Source organism: Ruditapes philippinarum, unplaced genomic scaffold (genome assembly GCF_026571515.1).
Source record: "Ruditapes philippinarum isolate M1 unplaced genomic scaffold, ASM2657151v2 ctg460_1_1_1_1, whole genome shotgun sequence".
Classification (NCBI taxonomy): domain Eukaryota; kingdom Metazoa; phylum Mollusca; class Bivalvia; order Venerida; family Veneridae; genus Ruditapes; species Ruditapes philippinarum.
Genome location: NW_026862814.1, coordinates 159,314 through 167,651, shown reverse-complemented (window position 1 = coordinate 167,651; position 8,338 = coordinate 159,314).

Genomic DNA, 8,338 nt, shown 5'->3' with positions numbered 1-8,338 from the left:
ATATGGGTTATCTGGGTTCAAAAGCTATGTCACACTGCTCAAATATAATGAAAAGATCTTTATAACACACTAGGGGTCACATTTTTGACTTACCTGTCATGAAAATTGGTCAGGATGCGTGTCTAGGTAATTGCTCGGATGAGTTTGATGGGTCAGTGGAGCGATCAAGGGCCATCTTGGCTCTCTTGTTCCATTTCAAGCAATATAAAAGCAAATGTTGGTTTTGTCTAATCGACTATCTGAATCTGGGTAATTTAAAATCATTTTCCTTTGCGTTCATTAAAGGGACAGAAACGTTTTCGGAATTAATCATTAATCTAAGACCGCCACATCAGCGGTATTATGATATAAAATGAAAGATGAAAACGAATGCATACTAAATATCTTTAGTTTAAGTTGATTAATTTTTTTAAATAGATGATTAAACAGGGAACATTGAACACAAGAAGATTTTTAAAACAATAAAAGGATAGGCAGTTACAGAAGTCTCTTTCACAAAGCATAAGAATACAATGGCATTTATTTGCTGTCAAATATGAATGAGAACGTGAAAATAGTAGACTTGATAGAAAGCTTTGTCTGCTGCTATTGATGATATAATGGCAGAATATATCGGAAAAAAACAACAAGTAAATACATAAGAATAAATTTTAATTACAACATGCAGGGCATTAGTTGATAACAACACTTACAACGTATTTAGACATGATAGATATTCAATTCCTCTTTCGCACTTCAAAACTTGTTTCACATTTGTTAGGTTAATCCAAGTTTCGTGATTGTTTTATATGAATGTGTGGGTACTATGTTATATAATTTTTTGACACGAGTGAGAGGATGTTATAATGATAACATCACTTTTAATATAACTAATAGTATGCGCGTTCTTAGATTAGTTTTTTATTTATCTATTTCATATTAACACATCTGTTGCAGAATATAATATTTAGTTCACGTGTGTACTTACGTATAACAATTGTCGCCCTATATTTGAGCATAATCAATCTCCCAACTGAAATAAAACGCTTCCCAGTATTCAAAATCATCCTCCGAGATTTATGGCCTATTGAAACATTTTCACATTTTGTCGAGCGGGAGATGTATCATAAAACATTCACTGACAGATCTGTGCTGTTCCTGAGTCAGGCACGGGAATATGAATTTATTCCTATGCACAATTCCACAGTCAGTGATATACATGATATATGAAAAAACATTTATAATGAAATGTTAAAGCACTGTATTTTCATAGAGAATTGATTTATGACAATATTTCTTTTAAGTTCGACCATCCATTTCGTCTACAAATCAAACTGTAAACAGTTATTCTTTTTCTTTGAAATTCGGAAAAATATTTAGTCACCATTTGTATCAAATTTTAATCTGAAATTCTGTTAAATTTACTTATTATTTGTTTAATTATAATTATTGATAAGAAACCTGTCGAATCTAAAAATATATTTCATATATGTGAACAAAGTGACTAATAATCTATAATTTGTTGGATCCCGTTTACAATGGGCCTCGATGTTATTAAACGGTTTTCAAATATTAATTCGTTTGCAAGTGTACACCATATGTTCGTTTTAGACCAATCAAAATATTGAGATCCGTTGTAGTCGATTATATGTATCGATCCTCCACCTAAATACTTAGTAAACATGATCGCCGATTCCGTTAAGGGCAGTCCTTATTCTGCAATAAAAATCAAAAAACAAATATTGTTTCCGAAAATATGGAATAGATATGAAGTAGTGAAATCTTTATATAGCAAATGATCTTTTCCAAATGAGTGCAATATTGGAGCGGACATAACATGCAATGATTATGACGTTTTAACAAATGATTAAATGATGCATTCTACTGCAGCTATAAGATTTTAGGCACTCCATGAACTGTTTTTATGAAGGTATGTGTAAAATGAATTAAGATGTGGTAATGTTACAATTCCTAACGGTATGTAAAGCAGTAATCATTATCATTAATTAGTCACAGATTGCATTAGAATTAAGTAGTCAAAGATTGCACATCTTTAGTCAATATAGTCAAGGGAAATAATCAACAAAGTGTTTCAAGAAATTACATTTTAGAGCTACGTTCCTTTTCATCATACTTTTGCAGCATAGACTTTTACCTTAACCATCTCTTATATAACTTAAACAAAATAAAATAATATAAATTGAATTGTAAAAGTCATTTTCCAATAAGCTTATCTAAAATATAACAACAAACAAAAAATAGCATAAGGTGACATTATATTTGAAATAGTAAGTACATTTGCTTGAATATGGAAAACATTTGTTTGAAGCAGGATCATATCATTTTTCAGCTTTTCTTTATTAAAAAATATTCCTTTTTTAAGCCTCTTAGAGTATTAGTAAAAATCCATTAAACATTCATATATAATGATGTGATTTTTTAAATTGAGATGTTTCCTTTATTTCTTTTAAATTTCTTAAAGTAATACAACATATTTCAAATATATATATTATTATTATATAACCTTTTCAATTTAAAAATTGGAAATGTTCTCTTTCTTTGCTTGTTAGGATTTTTGTTCTTGTTATATGTTCGTGTTGCTTATCTTTTTCTATAATTGTTGTAATAATTGTTTGCGTGTGCGAAGCTGGGAATTAAATATTCTTTTATTTACATGCCTCCTCAATTATTGAAGGTTAATATATAAAACAATGATTGCTTAATTATTTAATGCAATTGACTGATTTAATTTAAATAACAAAAAAATTCCAGATTTCCAATCATAATATTTCATCCATATTTAACCGATTGTTTCCCATCTGAATGTTATGATGATTATTGTATTTCTTAATTTGATTTGATGAGATTTAATATTCAAAATTAAAACAGTTAGATATGGTACCGTCCTTAAGTATCTATGAATTAAGCATTCGGAGTATGGTTTGTAAATTATACTAATCATATAGATCTATCAGGTACATTAACCTTTAGCACGTCCTTGTCTTTTTATATATATATTGCTGAGAATACATATATGTAAATGCGACTTTAATGAATGGATTCTGCCGATTGCAATTTCATATTGTACATATTTCCCTATTTGAAATTTAATGTTCTGGTCTAATCTGGCCAAAATATTGAATAGGTGAAAGTAAATAATGCGGAGAACTTGAAATAATAAAATCACTTTATATTTATTCAGCAGATCTATGGTCACTGTGATTATTGATAATTCATTCAGCAGATCTATGGTAACTTTGGTTATTGATTATTTATGCAGCAGATCTATGGTCACTTCGATTTTAATATAGATATTCCTGATAGAAGAAGAACTGGAATGTAGACAGATTAGGCTTTGGTTTATTTTACATGATACCATTTTATAGATTTCTGTTATTGTTTCATTAGTAAACTTGAAAAACAAAATTACTTCCTCATTCTTGGGAAACTACCCAATATCTAATAAAATATTCGACATAAATAAATATACGGCAATTTAAAACATGTTCAATCGTCATTTTTTGTCATTAATTGAATTGTTTGAAGTAGAAAACCAATAAAATATCTCATTGTTTTACAACATATACATTTACTGCATGCATTTTTAATTAACATCGAGGTTATCTTGAAAATATGCAAATACAAATACATGTATATTTTTATGAGATGAGGCTAATATTTTTCTTCTACATAATTATATGCATCTTATTATAACTGTATTCAAAAGTTTTAAACATGAAACGTTAACACATGTAGTAAATTGTCTTTTTAAGATAAGTAAAATGTCTATGTGCAGTGACATTTGCTACGAAAATATTTAAAACAACTACTTAAAAACTGAACATGATTTTTTTAAATTCCAAAGATAATCACAACGTATAAATCTCGTCATTTTGCATAACAACATCACAAAGCTTTCTTTGATTTTAAAACAGTATTCACACTGCCTACACATTTCACCAAAACATTAATTTTGTTCTCAGACACTACCACCCACCCAATTATCAAATCAGCCTGCCATTATGTCCCACGATATTCCACGTTACCTCTTTATCACCTTGTTGTCACGCGATTATCGGAATTCTTAACTATGTAGAAACAATTTCCAGAGATAAAAGAAATATATGTCAACTGTCATAACAAGGGAAAGGCGTTGTTCTTTGCTTTTAGAAAAAACAACAACAAAAAAAAAACAACAAAAAAAACAAAAACAAAAAACAAAAACAGTTTTATGCTAAAATAATATTGTAAAAACAAATAAGATTTTGCTAATGTTTGTCAGATTTTTATTTCCCTATACATGTTTAGATAGCAAATTGTGCATGTCTTTCATTTTGTATGTTTTGTCTTCAAACGAAAGAAGAGATATATACTTTAAATTGCTTAAAATAGACCTTTTCTCGTTTTTTTGTTGTTGTTTCTTTTTGTTTTGTTTTTTTTGCTGGTGAGGTGATGTTGTTTGCTTTGTTTTGTTTTCTTTTGTGGGAGTGTATTTTTTGTTGTTATTGTTTTTTTGCGGGGGGATAACACAGCTTTAAATATTTTCGAAACTAATGTTCACAAAGTATTAGAAAGACATTTTAGATAACTAGATTTTTGTTGCAATCAATTTTCATTAATATGTTATTGCACATGTACAATGAGCTAGCTTTAGCAATGTATTACTTAATTGAAACACGTCATGCTGCCAAAGCCGGAACTTAACTCAATTTAATTATGTTGTGGCAATAATTTCAATTGTCTAAAAATTCTTTTTTTGCACTGATGATTCCTTTGATTTTCTCCGTTTACAGCATAGATACATTCAACTATTTACTCATCTGTACGATTAATTGATTTACACAACAATGTTTCGTTTTCAGGAACAATATCATCTGAAAAAGATATATAAATTGATGTCTTTAGGACATAATTTGTCATATATAATTGAAAAACAATAAAATGCAATCGACAAACATGGCAGACTGATACAAATTGGTTGATGGATCACCATCATTGAAAGCTATCTTAAGTTTTGTTTTACTTTGAAGACTATTGTGTGGGACAAGACGATGAACTGAAACAAAATAATTAATCTAGAAGGTCGTGCAAACGAGTTTTCTTCTGTACATTTTTAGACACTTTATCACATAAATCTAATGCCAAATTGTAGATTATGATCCGACCATTTTAGCTCACCTGTCACAAAGTCACAAGATGACAAGATGAGGTTTTGCGATCACAATTGGTGTCTACGAAGTTTGTTCAAATACAAGACCTAGGGTCAAAACTTGCTTAAAGATGCCACTACATTTTCTTTAGATCTACATACATTTTCCAGTAAAAGTGATGCCATCGAAGTGACCGCAGAATCTTTTGGATTACTTCAGTATTCGCAAATAATCGCAAAAAAATCGATTCAGAAGTCACTTATTTACGATCTTAATCACTAAAAAAAACCAGCAAAAAACCAACATAGATTGTTCGTGCCACCCCACTAATTTTTGCGAATAAAGGTTATGATTCGTCAGAAAGTGGAACGCATTCGAACCAAATAGTTGTCAAATATTTACCATTCGCTAAATTTACAATAATTGTAAATGTTCGATAATTATTTGCCAGAATTAAGAAATATAATTATTTGCCAGAATCACCAAATAAAGGCAATTCGAGAGGCCTCATTTAACTGGTTTATTTTAGTGTGATAAATCCCTTTCGGTAGAGTTAATAGAAATATTCCTTTGACTTTTCATATTTGGGGTTAAGCGGACGTTTTTCACTACTCCTTATTTTTTTCATCTATTTATTTCATTTATTTATATTTTTATTTATTTATTTATTTATTTATTGTCATTTTTACTTTTATTTATTCATTTTTTAATTTTCTGTTTTGCATTCATACTCTTTTTCATTTTTTTTTATAAAACAAAACATTACATGCAACAAAACACAAACAACATTATTCCAATGTCATCGGATAGGAACGCTGGTATTATTCCTACGACAATGGAAAATATATCTCACCTGAGACAGACAAAATGAGAACATTGCAATGTTCTTGAATAAAGGATTGATGTTAAAAATGAATCACCGAAACAAAGGGTATGAGTGTTTACAAGTGAAGACTTATGGTTGATTGATTCGATTTTGTCGATATAATTTATAAAGATACGAAGTAAACGAGCCGTTTATTTACAAATATTTAAAACAATCAAGTGTTTCGAAGGCCGTCAAATAAATAAATAAATGTGCATTCTAGACAAATTGAATCTAACAAAACGATAATAAAAAAGCTCTTTCCATTGCAAAATGTTTCGATCCTTCTGTTGAATAGCACTTTAATGCACTTGTGCCTCAGACGGTACATGATTGATAATCACAGCTAAAATATACAAGAAGCAAGATCAGAAATTTATCATTGGATATGATTGATTAGCACTTTGTGGTGCAGGAACTACAAATATTACATCAACATTATTTTTGTTGTTGTGACGTGTGTTTCCTAGAAAAAAGTTATATGAACATTATGATAAGGCGTAAAGCGCAGTAAGTGAAAATGGATTTATGATGAAATTATGAAATTATCAGAAGTCGGTACTTAAACTCTCTTTATGGCTACTTTGCATGTAAAATATATCACTTAAGAATTATCACTTATCTATTGTTACTTATTTTTTCTCACTATTTCAGGGAAAGATATGTCGTAAATGCGGATCATATTTGCTATTGAAAAGGTAGTAAGTTTAAATTATTGTCTTATTTTTTATTTTATATAATTAAGAAACGTGAAACTTTCATTCAAGTTTTAATATACTTGTAATTTTTTATTCAACAAAAAGGGTTCTTCTATAATGTTTAGATGAGCAATAAGTTATTTATACAATTGCATTTACGTTACAATTGCAATAAAAAATGAATATACAATAACCATTATAAAGGTTAAACAGATGCCTTACAATCAATTCGAAATTGAGATTTTTTAAAAGTCACATTTCTTCCATTTCACGCAATAGAAAAGCGGATAATGGTTATGTCTACTTGGTTTTATGAATTTAGTAAATTATTTGGGTCTTTCTTTTCATATGCTCTTAAATATTCATTAAAGGGCTCTTAAATATTCATTAAAGGGACAGAAACGTTTCGGTTTCAATATAAAAGTGGTTATAAGCGGTTTTATGATTAAAATAAAACAGAAAAGTGAATTCATACTGACTATCTTTAGTTTAACTTTATCAAAACATCTAAAAGATGTGAATGAGAACGTGAAAAAGGTAGACTTTATAGAAAGCTGTGTCTGCTGTCATTGATGAATAAGAGTATATCGAAAGACATGTAAATACATTTTCCTACTGTCAAGAATAAATTTGAATTACAACATGCAGGGCACTAGTTTATATCAACACTTACAACGTGACATGCTAGATATTCAATTCTTCTTTTGCACTTCAAAACTTGTTTCACATTTTTGAGGTGAATCCAAGTTTCGTGATTGTTTAATATGAATGTGTGGGTACTATGTTATATGATTGTTTAATTTGAGTGTGAGGGTGTGATAATGATAGCATTATTTTTAATATTTCTAATAGTAAGCCAGTCCTTAGATTATAATTTATTTATTAATTTTGTAATAACAATATTAACATATCTTTTACAGAATATAATATTTAGTCCGCGTGTGTACTTCACGCGCTATATTTGAGCATAATCAATCTCTCAACTGACAAAAAACGATTTCCAGTATTCAAAATCCTCCTCCGAGATTTATGACCTACTGACACAATTTCACACTTTGTCGAGCGTGAGATGTATCATAAAACATTCACTGACAGATCTGTGATTTTCCTATGTCATGCAAGGGAATATGAATCTATTCCTGGGCACAATTCCACGGACAGTGCTATATGAAAAACATGTATCATGAAATATAAAAGCACTGTTTTTTTCACAGATTAATGATTTATGACAATATTACTTTTATAAGTTTGACTTTTGATTTCTCTACAAAGCAAACTGTAAACAGTTATACGTTTTCTTTCTGAGAAATATTTTATCATCAAATTTTCATCAAATTTTAATCTAAATTTCTGTTAAATTCTCTTATTATTTTTGAAGATTTAGGCACTTTGATGAAATTTTCTCATGAACACAAAGTATAAATATGTGGAAATGATACAATTCTTAAGTAATCAAAGATAGAAAAATTCCAACCTTTTAAACATAACTGCACATCTATATTCAATGTAGTCAAGGGAAATAATCAACAAAGTGTTTCGTGAAATTACTCTTTAGAGTTACGATCCAATTTATCATACGCTTGCAGCATAGATTTTTATCTTAACCATCTGTTATATTACTAAAACAAAATAAAATAATACAAATA